This window comes from Tubulanus polymorphus, chromosome 6, assembly GCF_964204645.1.
Source record: "Tubulanus polymorphus chromosome 6, tnTubPoly1.2, whole genome shotgun sequence".
Classification (NCBI taxonomy): domain Eukaryota; kingdom Metazoa; phylum Nemertea; class Palaeonemertea; order Tubulaniformes; family Tubulanidae; genus Tubulanus; species Tubulanus polymorphus.
Window position 1 is genome coordinate 7,960,161 of NC_134030.1, and position 16,832 is coordinate 7,976,992.

General features: G+C 39.7%; 1 protein-coding gene across 1 annotated transcript in view; it reads left to right on the forward strand.

The window, feature by feature from the left end:
• The first annotated feature begins 204 nt into the window (after positions 1 to 204).
• Positions 205 to 16,832, forward strand: part of LOC141907316 (protein turtle homolog B-like) — a 60,484-nt gene continuing 43,856 nt past the window's right edge. Inside the window, exon 1 of the mRNA XM_074796923.1 lies at positions 205 to 294. The gene's annotated coding sequence lies outside the window, so the exon portion shown is untranslated. The remainder of the gene's footprint in view (positions 295 to 16,832) is intronic.

A 16,832-nucleotide genomic window follows, 5' to 3' on the forward strand; every position in this document is an offset into this window, starting at 1 on the left:
TTCTATACCCAGTTCTCTATTTATCCGTCGAACTGTCCATCTTTCACTCTTTCCTACTGTGACTTGATCCGCACTTTGCGCAGACATTCGGATTTATGCTGACTAATCGGCTTTATATTCGCCAAATCGTGGATTACGGTTTAGTGATTAAAGCGACGGAGGCTACCGGAATATCGTTAGCTACGAAGCAGATTTGCAAGACGAACACACGATATACGTACTTATGATAGCGCGGCCGGACATCCCATGCGGGAATTTCATAAGTTCTGGCGGAAATGCGTCGAACATTAAAAGGTAAGCTAATTTTGACGTTCGGTTTCTTTACCTAGTCACGAAATTGATATTTCCGCAATACAACACGCTATTCCTGCTACAATGACTTGAGGCTGTGTTTAGCGGATAGATTTTTATTTCAAAAGATTATTTACAAAATTCCGTTTAGTAAAAGGTTAAACAAAACTCTAGCTTCGAGGAACGAGTCTTCGTAATACGATTGCGGGCATATTTTTACGGCGGTTTTCATTAGAAACGACAATGGAATGCGAGGCCTAATGTTGCCTTCTAGCGATGAAGTCAAATGAAGAAATGAATAGACAGCAAACCTCATTTGCCCGACTCGGTCGGTCTCATATTTGCGGCGACACAAAATTTAGCATGTATCCCCGAAGCGTTGACGCGATGCCGCAGCTTAAGACAAATGAATAGGTATGACGGAACGTTATAGATCATTTGTCTTGTCGCATGTATAGCGATGGGAGTTCCGACCGAGTCGCAATCGGTCTAATAAAGCGCGCGCGCAAATGAAACCATCAACGAAATCACCCTGCTGCAATTCGAGTCAATTTTATGTGGCTCTTAATTCGTTTGTGAAATTGAGATTTAAAGGGGCCTTAAACTCGTAAGCTTGTTTGTAGTGATGGATGACTATTTATTTGACGGATGACAGTTAATATCTCACTGGTGCGATGAATTAACTGCTCTGGGAATACGGCTCCGGTAGCTTATCGATTTAGCCCCGCAGCCCAAGATGGCTAACTGCCTACTGTTTGAAATTTACATGGTCTTGATTTGATTGACTTGTCTAGATTACCTTGCTCACGCTGTTTTGTGCAGATTTATGGATCGCCTTCGGTTTGGCTGGGTTTCTTTATTTTGTTTTGTATATCGCGACGTGTTAATATACATATCGCAGCGTCTCACCGAGCGACACCGATCGAACTCTCGAGTGTCGAGATCTCTAAAAATTATCCGTTTTTGACTGAAAAACCCTTTATCCGGTCTGGAAGCAGGTCCAATAACATCAGAAAATCTACTCTCGGTTTTCATATCATTTTCATCGACTACCCACGTTAAAAAGTCGTATGTCACTCGCTTGCATTTGTTGCGTTTTTGAAATGAACTAACCTACGAAGCCGATATTTTGCAGAGGGTGTATGCCTTTTTTAATATGTATTTGTTAAGTAAGTTTTCGTGTTGTCCTCTGATTTGAATACTGCTTCGACAACTTTTGAAACTATAGCAAAGAACAAAAATAAAGAAAGGAACAGAAAACCGAGTAACCCGACGCGATGAGTTCCACTGTCGAAACTTCGTCAATCCCATAGCAAAAAAGACGCAATTATCTGTTTGATATTATATCACCATCAACGCGTTGTTTCAAATTGCAGCGCGAGATTGCGGCGAGATTGCACGAGATTGCCATTCTTATCAAGAAGTTTCTATTCTGCAGAGACAACTTATGATAACAAATTCTACGCGGTTACTAGAATCCCATATGTAAATGCCTTCCGGACGAACAAGCATAACAAAATATTGCCGAACTGCGAATAGCGAATGACGCAAAGCTGAATTGGCGTTATTTATATGTATACGTCATACTATATCGGATAACTTTCCCGTAGTTACTGCGTATCAGGGGACGATGCTGAATTTGACAGGGGAGCCGATCGTATGAGTGTGTGTGTGTGCGTGGTATCAGCGTCAAACTTTCCGACGATGGCGTTGTTGCAGCAGCGGGACGCGTCATTTACATAACAGGCCCTAATTACAGGAGTCAACCGTGCGGTGTCACGAACCACCGTGCAATCCCCGTCTAGTTTGACGTCGTCATAGAAACATGCAAATTATTTCTCCACGTCAGTGTTCACCGATCCGATGCGATTTTCGACAGTTTTTACCCAAAGCTGTCGAAGTTTACACCCGCAAGAGAGTCGCGCCTTTCTTGGGATCTTCTCTCGCTTGGCACGTTTTCGGAATTAGCTCTTCAACGTCTACGGCGAAAACGAAGTTTCTGTCGTCAAGGTTCATCTACTTAAGGATCCCACGTGTATTTTTTACATCGTTTTCCGTGAATGTTAGATCAATAATCTGACTGGGCGCAGACCATAAATTCAATCACTACATTCTCCCGTTTGTCTCAGTTCTAACCCAGACGATACAAGGTCGTCGATTGTCCCACTAACAACGATATTCTATTTAGCCGCGAATATCGGTTTCATTCTTATTGAAAACCGGAATGAAAGAAACACCAACAACGTCTAATCGTTTCATCTCTAAGAATCTCTGAAATAAGATGGCCTTGTCTGAAACAAACCGTACACCAATCTTACTCCGAATGAGTTCAAAAATATTTAATCCTCGTCGCGGTTAGCGGGCAAATCGTCTATGAATTTTTCATTAAAACGTATCGGTTTCGCGTGAATTCAATTCCATCAAAACATCATCCTGGAAACAAGAAACTAAATCGATTGTGTTCAATAACACGATTTAGACGCATTTTTCTTCGTTTTGATATCTTTATTCGGTAACTTCCATACTGAACGTGATTCGTCGAGTCACAAGCGTTAAAGAACACACTTCAAATGCTCACAAAACATAAATAGTGAGGTCAAAAGAAAGATCTATTTAAAGAGGCTTGATGTAAGTAATACAAGACCGAAGTTTAAGTGAAATCGAACTCATATTTATGGCGACTAATCAATGCATTACTGGTAAGGTAAAAGGGTGCGCAGACAACACAAGGATAAGTAGATGAGTGAGTATTGATAAAAAAAAGTCTACCAAAAGGTCGAAATAAGGGAATCGAACCCATACGAAAACGGTAATGGCAGACGACAAGTGCGATAAGAATCTCGGTATGTATGTATTCGATAGAGGATACAACCGCGATAAGACATCAATAATAAATTGATTATTCAGCTCAGCAATAAAGAAAAACGCACGGAATATTGGTATTTGTGAATAAGAATGAACCGATATTTTGCAGTGCTACCAATTTTTGATATAGAACGCACGGCGTGTCGGGTTATTACTAATTATTAATAATCAATCGAAAAGTAATTGCGTGTTTTGAAGCATAATTGTAATCGCATGATTTGAAATACTCGATAGTTGAGACCGGATGATGGTGGAAACACCGCTAGTACATTTTTGTGCTATGGCCAGTACGTGAAACACTAGTCACATCCTAATTGTTAAAACTATCCACACCGTAGTTAGATCCTGCCATGCATTTCATCGAATAACTCATATGTCTTTGCATAAGTTTTCATATTGGCGGTTATGGTGGCTGAAAAGTATGGTGGCTATTTCGGGTAAAAAGAAATATCCCGTTTTTGCGCGCCAACACGGATTTTTATCCTTTTGCCGCCATTATTCCGTTTAGGCGCCCCTGCTATTAAAACGGACATTCAACCACAGTAGAATTATCTTAAATGCAAATTATGCAGATTAATCTCAGGCTCAATGCGCAAATTTGAAAAATGGTTTTACTAGAGTTTTTGTTTGGCGGGGGCTCCAAAACGTAAAAACGGGAAAATGCCCAAAAAAATCCGTTGGAACGGAAATACTTTGTCGGCGCCAAAACGGATAATAATTCCATAAATATACCTTATGGTCTTTATGGTTTCATACCAATTTTTAGAGTTTAAAAGCAATTTTGTGCAATGAAAAGAAGTATCTTAACATGAAGATTAAACGAAATCTATAATTCTCGTCGTAGATGGAAACTCAGAATTGACATTTTGTTGGAAAAAGCTCAAATAGATATACGTTTTTGAGACCATTAATAGCAGTCCTTTCATAAGTCAAAGCAACTTCGATGGCATCTGAGCACTGTCACGGAACACACTACTATCACCAGAACTTTGGTCGTAATTGGGTAGCGAAATTCTTAATCATTAATTAACCAGACGGGATGTCGTCTTTTTATCGCTTCGTTTGAAGAAGATTAAACCTTGATCAAACCCGAAAAGAAAAAAGCTTTCCGTATAAAACCAAGTGCTTATTTGTATGCATAGTGCATCTAACCACCCGGAAAGCGTCGACTCAGAGCTTTTGCAAAAAACTTCCCGGTGAACCACGTCATCATCGGTTTCATTTAACACCACGAAGTTTCACGCCGCTGCGAGTAGATATCCTTCGTAAAAAACTATACCTGTCAGTCAACAGAAACTGACGGGTGGGGCTAATAATAAAACAAACCAAAACTTTTCAATTCTTGTAATTCATCTTCCTCGTGCCAATTTACACTGCACACCACAGAAAACAAAGTACGAAGCCCATCTAATGTATCGCGACGGTATGAAAATAATTGTGAATACCAATTGAGGTTTTCTGAAATATGAAAACACTTTGGAAGAGAGAAACTTCAGCATATGTAGGCTATCGTTTTTCGATAAAATGTGCCACTTTTCGCTCGATTCATTTCGCCGTCATTCGTCGTTGACGCATGTCTTATGCTTTACAACACTATACTTTCGACATGTCATTTGCTCGTGGTACATCCGTCGACGAATAAGTCCATGGTACATCCTAACTCCACCATCACATTACACGTACGTATAGTTCCGATGACAAAGCCTGTTTTTTTTTATGCGGCGATACTGCGCTGATGCACCCTATACGAACGCTTTATCCATACAATCTTATTGCCGTCGCCAGTGCTAACATTGTCACGCCTGAAGCCAATAGAAGCAATGTCGACAATTCAACGTGATTCCGTCCCCACCACCCAAGAGCCGTTATCACTCGGAGGCACGATGATCCTTTTTAAAGGCTTGTTCCAATAGTCACGATACAGCGCGCTGTGTTGGACAAACAGTACAGTTAAGTAGATAATTAAAAAGCCATCACATCGGCCACGGTAACTTTTCGCAGTCACAACTAGCACGTTAGATCACCAATTTCGGTCCATTCTAGGTTTTTTTAAGGGCGTGACCTCTCTTCCTGGTGCAACCTGGTTCTACCACCGCTGAGATAGATTCTTCATTGTTATGCAACGGTTGTCAGCCGAGCCCCCAAGATATATAGGAAATTAACTTTGCTAGGATGGTCAATAGGATGACCAATATGTCACACGTGGTTACGAATATTTCACTTGTGTTATCTATCAAATATCTGGAAGTTAGTCCCTACTGTATCCTTCTGCATGGGGTCCTATATTACCGAATGAAGTTGGAAAGCGCCTCGGGAATCCGTCTTCCCAGTACTCACCCTCGCGTGGCAAATGTTGATTGAGTATGACCGTCATTTTTGCTCGTTGGCGCCTGTCGTCATGTGCCTCACCGGGGGACTTCGAGAGGCTCATTGCCGCCGGAACAAATCGACTGAACGTTTAAAGATTTTGATCAATAAATCGAGTGCCCTCGTCCTCCCGTCGCCGCCGCCGATTCGCAGCTAGTATAGTTAGAGTTCATCTGGATCGGTGACTGAACGGAGATGAATATCGCATCTGATATATTTGAATTATGCAACGACAACCGTGATTCATCAGACGCGTTATCTGACTTATAGCTAATTAACTAACTAGCTAACTAACGTCCTGCGCCTGCCATCTGATTACAAGGTCGGTACGAATTTAAGCGGCGCGAGCGCAAACATAATTTCTTACTTCATGGTATCCCCGCTAGCCAGGGTTTGATTACCGCCCGCCGAAACTCACACCAACATATAGCCTTGGCCGCAAAATCTCCATTGGTCTATCACACCGCCCAAGAATTCTTCTCAGCGCCCACAAGTCTATATATCTAACCAATCAAATTGTATTGATACAGCAAACCTGCCGGTAAAAAACAACGCATCTGATTGGCTTGATAGACTGGTGGGCTCTGAGCGGTCACCCATCCTTCCCAAAAAAACTTGGGCGCTGTAATAGACCAATGAAGGGTTTGCAGCCGGGTTTTTAGTTGGTGTAAACTTCGGCGCGAGGCAATCAAACCCTGGCAAGCGAGGATGGATTTATGGTGAAATATACGTTCTCCACGGAGACGTTTAAACGGCTTCGTGTCACGAATATCCCTAACATAGTTTCAACGATAAGAACTTGCTCTAAATGTAGAATTTTTCAGTAACATTTGAATAATACGGCCCACTTGAGGCAACGCAAATCAATTCTTACATGATTCAAGTGGAATACCAAAAAAGTCTATTGCGTTTATTCAAAGGCTAAGTGTTAATGAAATCAGTTATAATTCACTTGTATATAAGGCAATTAGGTGGAATGTGATATTTGGAAAATCATGCATATGATACGTGTCGTGTGAAATACAAATGAAAAGCTGCGATTTTCACACGCCGGCTGGGCGCGTACTACAAATCTATGTATCAATTTGACAACAATCAGCCACCTCAAACGCAACGATCTAATCGAATATATCTGCAATTGATGTACAGGGAAGCTTCATTGCCGCGAGATAAATCGGCGGAACATTTAAGTTGATCAATAAAGATCTATGCATTAATCTCCACATCTTCATCCCAGTCCATCAATTAACATCCACGTAGCAAGCCTCACTAGCTATTAATAAGCCCGCCGCAGAGACTAAGTATATTTGTGGCTTGCCGTGTGATTTAAAGCCTGTCAAATCCACTGTAAATCTCGGCCATTTGGATCACATTCGAGCCACCGGCGTCCGTACAATCCAGGCTATAGAGAAATAACTCAATAAATCGAGGTGTCTACGTATGAAAATATACGTCGATAGTTCAACTGCCCCTGTGGCATACCTCTACGTATTCTGTCATCCGTTATTACTTAATTACCCATATAGGGCGGAAGGCACGATAAATTCGCACCGCACGCTTTTATGTACGTGCCGGGATTCAAAGCGTAAAGTATCGCGGGATGCCTCATAAGAGAACATTAACCGTCCAAGAATTCAGCCAAGGGGTACAAGGTATATATATACCCATAATGATGGACGATCAATTTCGATTCATGTCGTTGTGTAAGTGAATTACGTATAGGAAAAGGCATAATAGTGATTATGTCAGGGATTATGAATCACCTTGACGCGGATGATTCCTTTACCGGCATCCGCCATTCGCAGCGTTCGGCGCAGGATTCGATGATGAACGTATACTTGAACGAAAAAAGAAACTAATTGAAACTAATTGCGAATGTCGCCTCGCTTTTGAAAGAATTATAGAATCATAGATTTGTTTTCATTGAAACTTTACATTTTTGGACCTTGTTACAAATATAATGTTGAAAAATATGACACCATAATGGGGCTACAATCGCAAATGGGCATTAACCACTGGAAACCGTTTCACTCGTCAACTTAGGGTATGAAAAACGTAATTGCTTATTATGCACCTCATCTATAGTTTTAAGTGAATCTTTGTTATTATTTTTCGCCGACGAGATAAGAAATAAATCGGTTTTAAAGCGCGAGTGGCAATTTTCACGATTAAGAAGCTCGACACATTATCTGGGCCGACGGCGGCAGCCACGAATCAGTGAGATGCTGCTACAGGCGCTCGTGTCTAATCGTGGCTTCAAGTGAAAAATAATAAGGCTCGCGCGATCGGATACGATTAGCGCCGATTAATCGGTGACGACCGCCGGAATCCGGACGGAAGAGTGGTGACAGCCTGTGGCATGACGTCTAACGCATCTTGCTAAAAAGTAATTCATTTCCTGAGAGCCTTGAACCAATTAAGCAGAGAAATGGCGCTGGTATACTTTCGCTTTATCATCAGGATATTAATTCTACGTCCGACGGCGATTGGATCGGTTTTTTTTTATAGAAATCACGAGTGAAATTCATTTTTCTGCAGTAAATTTGAGTCTCGCTATATATACGTACCTGCAAAGTATTTTAGCCGATAAGAAGCTTCGGACTAGCAGATTAATATGTTAGTTTAAATGGTAGATATCAACGACCACACGACTCGACCTCCGAGACTTGATGTCAGAGAGCAAATACAGAAGGTCTATTTATAGTATTCTCTCGGGTATGATCTGCTGCAAAAGAAGTCAGTAAAAGCTATGTTACACAGCGCGCGTGGACATTAAATACAACAGATTACAAATAGGGAACTATCTCCGCCACAGCAGGCTCAGTATATGAAGGCGAAATAATGGGGGTAAAGTAGAATGATCACTCTGGAGAGTAAATACTCTATTGTTTCATGTTAATATCGAACCCCTAGAAACATTTCATCTTCAAAAACTCCGCAGATTGTAATCATAATCTTTGATGAGAATGAATGTATATGATCCGAGAAAGAACACCCATGGGTTTTTACTCGATCAGAAAACTAAATGCGACTTCTATTCCCTGGGGCCAGTTTCACAGTTCATACTATATATACTGTCTATCAGCTTTAAGACACACTCAATTCGTTAGTTTATAACTAAAGTGGACCTAGCTTAAACCGACGACGTTGCAAGTGAGTAAATTCGTACCCTGAGTCAATGAACGTCGACAATCCTTGACGCACCGTTTTATTGGACCACGAGTAGAGTTTCGATTCGTGTGGATGAATGGTCCAAAGCGAAAAGAAATCATCATCCCAGATCTAAATCGGGACGAAACTAGATTACAAAATTCCGAAGAAACCTATTTGGCTTTCGGGGCTTAAGTGCTAGTACATTTCAGATGTTATCGCTTTAGTCAAGACAGTCTGGCGACAGTGGTTACATTGTGGACGAAATAGTAGTTGAACTCCGAGGTCGATTTGGTATATATTCTATTTCATGCTACAATTATTTATCCGCTCTGATACGAAACACTAATAGATAACAGGATTGAGGCAAAATGTACTGTCGAGTTATACTTTCAAGCTAATATTTTTCTAGAATTTTCAATCATATCATTCTTCTATACGAATAACTTCATGTACGTCGTTGGCCGACGCGACGTCACTATTAGGATATAGCTGTACAGTTTTAATGAGCCGCGACGAGAGTGTCGAACATCTTTCCGGTTACAGCTACACAATACCCTCAATCAATATGCATTACCATAAAACACGAAATCCAGAGTGACAACGTACAACTTTTCGATAAGAGCTCATTACAACTTATCATACGAGGTGGGCGACATTTGTAAAACAATCCTTTATCGCCGGCCAAAGATGCCGTTAACAAGCCATATCTTATCGAACAGCGATGTTGATCTTAGTTACTTGGCTTATCAGACTACTTGCTTCATCAGTTTTAGGAGGCTTCTTGGATGGAAATGTAAATAAAGGTAAACGCGAACAAAAATTAAAACCCATTATCAATACTAAAATATAGTTTGCAACGAATGAATTATGTTGATGTTAGTAACTAACTAGCTTATCCCACGAATTTTCTAACATCGGCTATATACACGTTTATTCTATTTTGAATGCTTTTTTATGTTCGGTATTAATGAACGTAAACCCGAACGGGGAATCAGATATATCAATTTTGAACAGGAAGTGTAAACCGATTCGGTTTTTTTTTATATGTAAAGGCCATCCTGATTGATCTACATATTTGGCTGCTACACTTTTTACTCTGAAATAATCTTTATCATCCTATTCAAATGTTAAATATGGAAGAATGTAAATTATTGCCTGAAATACATCTCCACGCAATGCTGGTTGTGCCTGTGGACTGTGTGCCGCGGTGGGAATGCTCCGAGGCATGTTTGACCTTTCCGGGGTACAGTTGTCCAAATTACCTATTTATTTTGTACGATTAACGACGTGTAGTCGATGTCAGGCGAAATTGTTTTATCTATCGTGTCATGCTACTGAATTATATACTCGTATCTAATTGTTTTTCCCTGGCAAGCACCGAAATTCATGACTGACATACAAGTAGCTCATAAATATTCATGAGTTTATCTCATGTGACGTGTTTCGTTCGGTAAGTACCGCTCGACCACGAATCGAGTCGGAGTAATGATATTAAAGGCAAAAGGCATTTTGCGTCTCGTCGTTGAAATCCGCGGGCGTCGGCATTTGGAATGCGATTGAGGGTTTTTTTTCTACGAGGAAAAAAATGATTTCATGTCGTACGAAGACCGTGGGATCGCTGCACAAAAATTACAAAAATTAAACAATACCGCTGAGCGGCGCTGTTTAGGCATCCTTCTGTGGTCGATCGATCAACTGCGACGAGATGCATGAAACACAGTCGGGCATACTAATATTGAACGTTAAACTTCCCACTGCTTGCAGAATTCCTGACGGGTCAATTTTTCTCCATTTGACGGTGTAACACGGAAAGCTAAAGTATCGGTCTGCGAATCCATCGCGGGCGATAATGAATCCCTGTGACATCGATATTGTCCTCGGTAGAAGGGGGAGGTTCTGAACGAAACGAACATGCTGCGAATACTGACACTCTCGGCTCAGTGAGAAAATTACCTCTCCTGTGACAGTGCAGAAAATTGAAAATAGCCATCATGTAAAAGTAGAGCCATACGGAAACCTAATTTAGGCTATTTTGGGCAATCGTCGCCGTGCATTTGCTATGCACAACCTTGTTAGTCGAAATAAGATTAATGTGAAGATTTTGCTATGGGGATTATTGTAACTACGTGTTTATATATCTAGCATTACGTTTATGAACTAAATGATTTACTCTTGCTACATTACTGTATAGTTCGGTATATGAGCGATCATCAAATGCGGTATCAAAACATTTACATGCAATCTTATGCGCAATTCATTTAGTTTAATTGCCAATTGATAATAATCATGCCCCAGACGATAGCAAATAGAGGGATCACGGTCAGTCAGATACACGCCAGAGTCCTCGCAAACACGCTACGCCAGATGCGATTGTAAACAACAACGTTCCTTTCTAAAAAGGCACTGGACGGCTTTATGACGAACGACCAGCGAATGTATATCATAATTTGCTTGAGCGGTATTTTCAGTAAACATCGCCGCATATCGCATAAATTTCCCAGACGTATCTACAGTCGGATCGATGTTCACAATAAAGAACTTCCAGAGAAGAACATGGTCGCGGAATGGCGTATTCAGCCGTGTAATTTGTCCGTAATCTTAGCCCTAGCGCATGATAATCAGTTTTGCGAACGATAAAACATATTTATGCATCGCAAACAGCGCTGCGGACGATTCATCATATATTCGATTGCTTTCAATTGTTGTCCAATAAAGAAAGTACACGCAACGCCCCTCGAAAGGGTTAATGAAGCGGCAACGAAACACCGGCGTATAAATTGCAAATCGTCAGGAAGGTACAGAAAAGTGGCACCTCGGCTATTCGATTAGCCGCCTGATCATTCGAGACAATTCCAAATTTAACACGACACAGCTCCGACCCCGTGGGAGACGCGCCGAGATGCGGGAAACCACGAAATGTGACATCCAATTTGAAAAAAGCATCTCGCGTGTAATAAAACGGAGTGATATATTGATCTATGTACTAGTCCAGATTCGTTGTGTATATCTGCGTTTGCATCATTTCTCTAGTGGCTTCGTTTTGCGCGAATTGGCAGCCGCTTTAAAGCGGCGTTCTGTTTCCAATGCGTTCGTGTCGAGTTCAAATCAGCACACTTTGACATATTCTTATACCAAAACACAAAACAATCGTCCAGGGAAAAGAAATACAAAAACTTGAAAACAGTAGGGAAAACGGAACATAGAAAACCGATTCTATCAAAACCATTAGTAAGTTTAAAGTGATAGTAGGTACCAATTAGATTGTTTAACTTTCTAACTTTAAGCTTTGATGAAATAAATATCTTGCAAACTGTTGCTCTTATGCAAATCAATACATACGAAGGGAGTGTATGATATCTAGTATACTTGTTCATGAAATTGCTTTAGAGTAGAAATTGATTGATAATTGAATTTTGTGCTATCAAAGTCACCTTATCCGCAAAGATAACATACACTGGGTATATTACATAAAACTCAAACGACACCGGTCGATTTCAAACGAATTGATTCAGTAGTATGAACAAAACTGTAGCGCGCGTTTCATTAGGTATGTTTTTCGAAACGATGGCTGGTAGTCAATGCCTTAAAAGTGTGGATTCGTTTATGGATGGTTTCTCAATTTCATTGTGTTGATATTCATTCGTTTTTATTTTTGCTTAAGTGCAGCGATGAAAGGGAAACGCTGAACGGGTGATCCAATCCATCGTTGTTCGGTGCCATCTTTGCCTTTACCTATAGGTGCCAGCGTATCACGCTCGTACCTGTGTATATATATATATATATATATATATATATATATATATATATATATATATATATATATATATATATATATATATATATATATATATATATATATATATATATATATATATATATGCTGCGACGTTTCGGCGACGATCAGTGTGAATGGGTATATCTATGTTGATGGATTTACTATTTCTACGCCTTGATGAATCTCATCAGTCTTTCGTGAGATGTCAAATCAAGGCGATTGAGCAATTTTGATGTTTACGCAGGCTGCGCCTTCGACGCATCCATCGATGCTATCTGCGCAGAGGAGGAGGCATCAGTCCGATATATCTCCTCCACGTCGTAGTCTGTTAGTCTTGGAAAACATATTGCTAATCCGCGTTTCATCCCGGCGCTAGGCTTTTTGGCTTACTGTTGATCCCGCTATCAGCGAATATACGACCATCCATCCTATGCTCGAGTATCAATAAGACCTATCGGTGTGGTCGGCCAGAGATATCAGCGAAGACGATTGTATTTTTGAACTACCTATCAATCACCGGCAGCAGAGCGTTTTGTGTGCAATGGGAACTTATTGAGACGTCATTCCTCAATAGAGAAGAATCAACGCGGAAAACGAGCGATGGCAATTTACACATCGAGAAACTATTGGCAATAAATTCAGCCGCGAATGCGCAAAAATAAGACCTCTCGCCGGGCAGCGAATCTAAAGTAATCGACTATGCGATAGTAAAGGATCAATCTCATTGGCAAGTCTAATTCGAGCCGCGGATAATCTAAGCTAAATTAATGGCGACTTAATTAACTATTTGAGCCGTTCGATTTAATTCAACAGACGCGTTAAAACCTCGTTTGGAGAAATAATTCAGCTGTAGTAGTATAGAACAAATACGAAAAATAATCACAGATTTGGTCATTGTTTCTCGTTTTCCTTAATTTTAGATTAGCAAATTTTAATCATTATGGATGTATGATTGGGGCACAATCGAAAATTTACAAACTGGACGGATTTTTTTCCAACTTTTGTTCCCTGTAGGTGAATTTTCATTTTACCAACTTGCACTTCAATTAAAATCCGATTTAAATAAATCCAAACCTTACAGATTTCGCAAATAATCTTAAAACCCTAAACATTGCACAATTTCTAGCTGTTAATCAATAATCTGGTCCTGTGCGACCTTAATGTGCCAGTCTTCATTTTGAACGCGTAATTTGATTTAATAACACGTTACTTCGTAAAACTGCTATTTTAGATCATTGCATTCGCCCTTCTACCATGTTATGCTTTGGGGATGCATGGACGCAAACATCGCAGTCATCATTCTGTAGTTAGAATTAGTTCATTTTCAATGTTTTAACTCAGTGTCAAATCTTAACTCGGAAGTGTGGATCTGGGTCCTGTATGATAGATACTGTCTCTGTGAGAGTACCTCCCGTGGAGTTCAACAGTTGATAGAGTTTTAAACAACTTTGTTTTATTCCGTAATAAGTTTTTTATATGCGCTGTATGCAAATCACGAAAAAAATGCAAGCTAACAGGATATGATATTCGTTTTCAAGTACAGCTCTATCTTCTCACGGGGTACGATCGTACCGGAAAACATAGTTTGAGCAAGGGAATCTACAGAATAAAATCCTGAAGTCGCTTTGTGTGTAACTCTGTGAGATATTCTGCCGAGCTCGAGGTTGATTGTAAGTATCAGAAATTCAAGTTTGATTGCATTAAGTTAGTATAGCTTGATCGGTTAAAACAAAGGGAGAGAATCTATGCTAAACAATCTAGGCTTGAAGTGTTCTGAAATAGGCTCTCCGAGACCAGCTCTAAGTATTACGTGAAATTATAACCACTTTCATCGTCGTTTTCATGAGACTTATACAGAGCTTTATACATGTATGGTGGCATGATAATTTATTTCCAAACTTTGGCATAATATCTAACCATTCGACATTCAACTAAGTGTGGCGATAGGTGACGACCTAGTTCCCCTTAGACAAATAATGCTGGAGTAGGTTTCTGTGATGTAAAAATGTACTTTGCAAAAAATGATAGTTTCTAAGCGAACATAGACTTTCGTAACCCAAATTTCATACCCCGCTGTTATATAACTGCTTCGCCAAATGCAATTCAAAAGAATCAAAAGAATATTGTTGAACCTTAATAGCGCTAGGGCTTTCGGGCGCTTGTAAACACAGTTTTACAACAAAGAATAAATTTTCCATAAATTTGGAAACTGTGAACACCGTTCCAGTTATGTTGCCATAAACTATTGGCCGTTGGTGACGTTCCTTTTCTCGTAAACGATGGCTCAAGTTTTGCCGTAAATAATTATCAAATTCCGACGGGCACTGTTCTGTAGATTTTCACCTTGCCTAAAACCCGCGAAGTTTTGAAAAAGTCGGACGACGCAAGATTTAGCATTTTCATGTAGTATATATGTTTATTACTCATCACAGTTGTACAAAGTGGTCTGATGTGAAACACAATACATATTCATAAAATGTTAACTAGGGAACTGGGCGATCCCGTTCGAATAAGTTAATGCCAAAAAGCGTTTTAAACTTTGCTAACACTATCTGAAATTTATGATGAAATGCGATACAGTTTTTTTTCCACTGAATGCGGTACTATCAAGGTCTATCATGACGAGCAATGTATTGTTCTATCTATATCTCAGCCTTGGCCATTAATGATGTCGGCATGCGTTCTTAAAGAAAATATCTAGGAGCATCGATTATTACGACCATTGCAGAAACGCTGTAGACGATGTGTAAAGAAGATCTAATTATCTGAAACAATTATTGCAATAATGTTCTCATTTCATTGTTATAAGAGCTTCAAGGACATTTTTCATTTGTATAGACACTGATTTGAAATAATGTATCGCTGCACGGAATGATAGAACGAATATTGAAATATACATACTCCCATATAAATACATTCTTATATATTTGCCTTCAGTCATCATACGGTATTGGATATCAATCACATTTGGACCGGCTAGATATTAAATATGTGCTTACGTACAATTATCGACAGGTAACCAGCCTTAAAATCATATAAAAATAGGCCTCTAGGCGAAGCAGCAAGCAAGGAGGATATTGCCTCAATTTTACACTAGCGCCTGTTTCTTTATCGTATCAGAGCAGTAATAATATCATAGACGGTTGGGATAATAAACAGTTTGGCGTCTTTTTCACAGGTTTGGTAGATTTAAGGTTTTTGTCAGAAAGTATAAAATCTGACATCTTCAAAACAATTCGCGGATCCAGCTATTTCCAATTTTTGCGCTCCCCGCGCCATACTTAACCGAGTTCAATTCCGACGTCCAACCGTTTGTGTCTGGGTAAAAAAAGTGGAGGGTGGTCCTGTATCTCTTCAAAAACAATATAATAATTTGTTATACTGCCGTCGGGTTGCTGTGGTTACAGCGGATATGGAAATAAATAAGCCATTAAGCACCTGAACTGTCAACGTTGCGGTCCTTATAAAAGTATCGGTTCATCTTAGTATTCACAGTTCCATATAACGCTAACCAGTTGTGTAATATGCCTAGCCGATATACACGTAAGTGGTTATATCACTTTTTCACGACTTGCAATACGAATAATTTGTGCGCTATAGCACATGTGCATATGTATGGGAAAAATTATTCAATTTGATTTTTTTTTCTATCCGCACGCGGCATATAGTATTAACGAATTCTAGATAGGCAATAAGTAGTCAGGCTCGAGTAATATTTGAGATACATACGTAATATGTGTACATGTACAACGGGCCTTGTATGGGCGCAGTAAACACTTTTTGAGCGATTCAATCCATTAGGTACTACTAATCGCAGAAAACAACTCGGGCCAATTTAGACTCGAGTTTCTTCCGGTTCAAACGATTTAAATTATTTCCGTAATTTGTTTAGACGCCATAAAAACCCCGTTACAATAATGTTTATGTACATTGATACCTAGTACGCGTTATTTAAGGGGTTCTGTTTGTGGAGTCGATGTGCACTACGGCATCAATATTGGCGTTGAAAAATAAACAATTATAATTGTGAATTTTGTTTTTATTTTGTAATGAGATATATTTCAGAACTCTTATTCTATTTTTGATAATTGTTTTTTTTGAGAGAATGTGAACTACGTCACCAATATATCGGGCCTAGAAGGGTTGTCTTTCAATTCAATTCAATTATCGATACATTCAAATCCAAAGTAACTTCATTGATCCTTTATAAAATGTAAATTACTTTTTATTATTCATTGACGACAGGCAATATATCTGTTGTTTTTTAAGGCGACGAATCACGTTGAAGTTTCCTTGTTGTATTCGCTTTTCTGGTGGAGCTATTCATTTGCGCATATTTCCCATTACTATGCTTTCATACAGACACAAAGGCATTGGACAC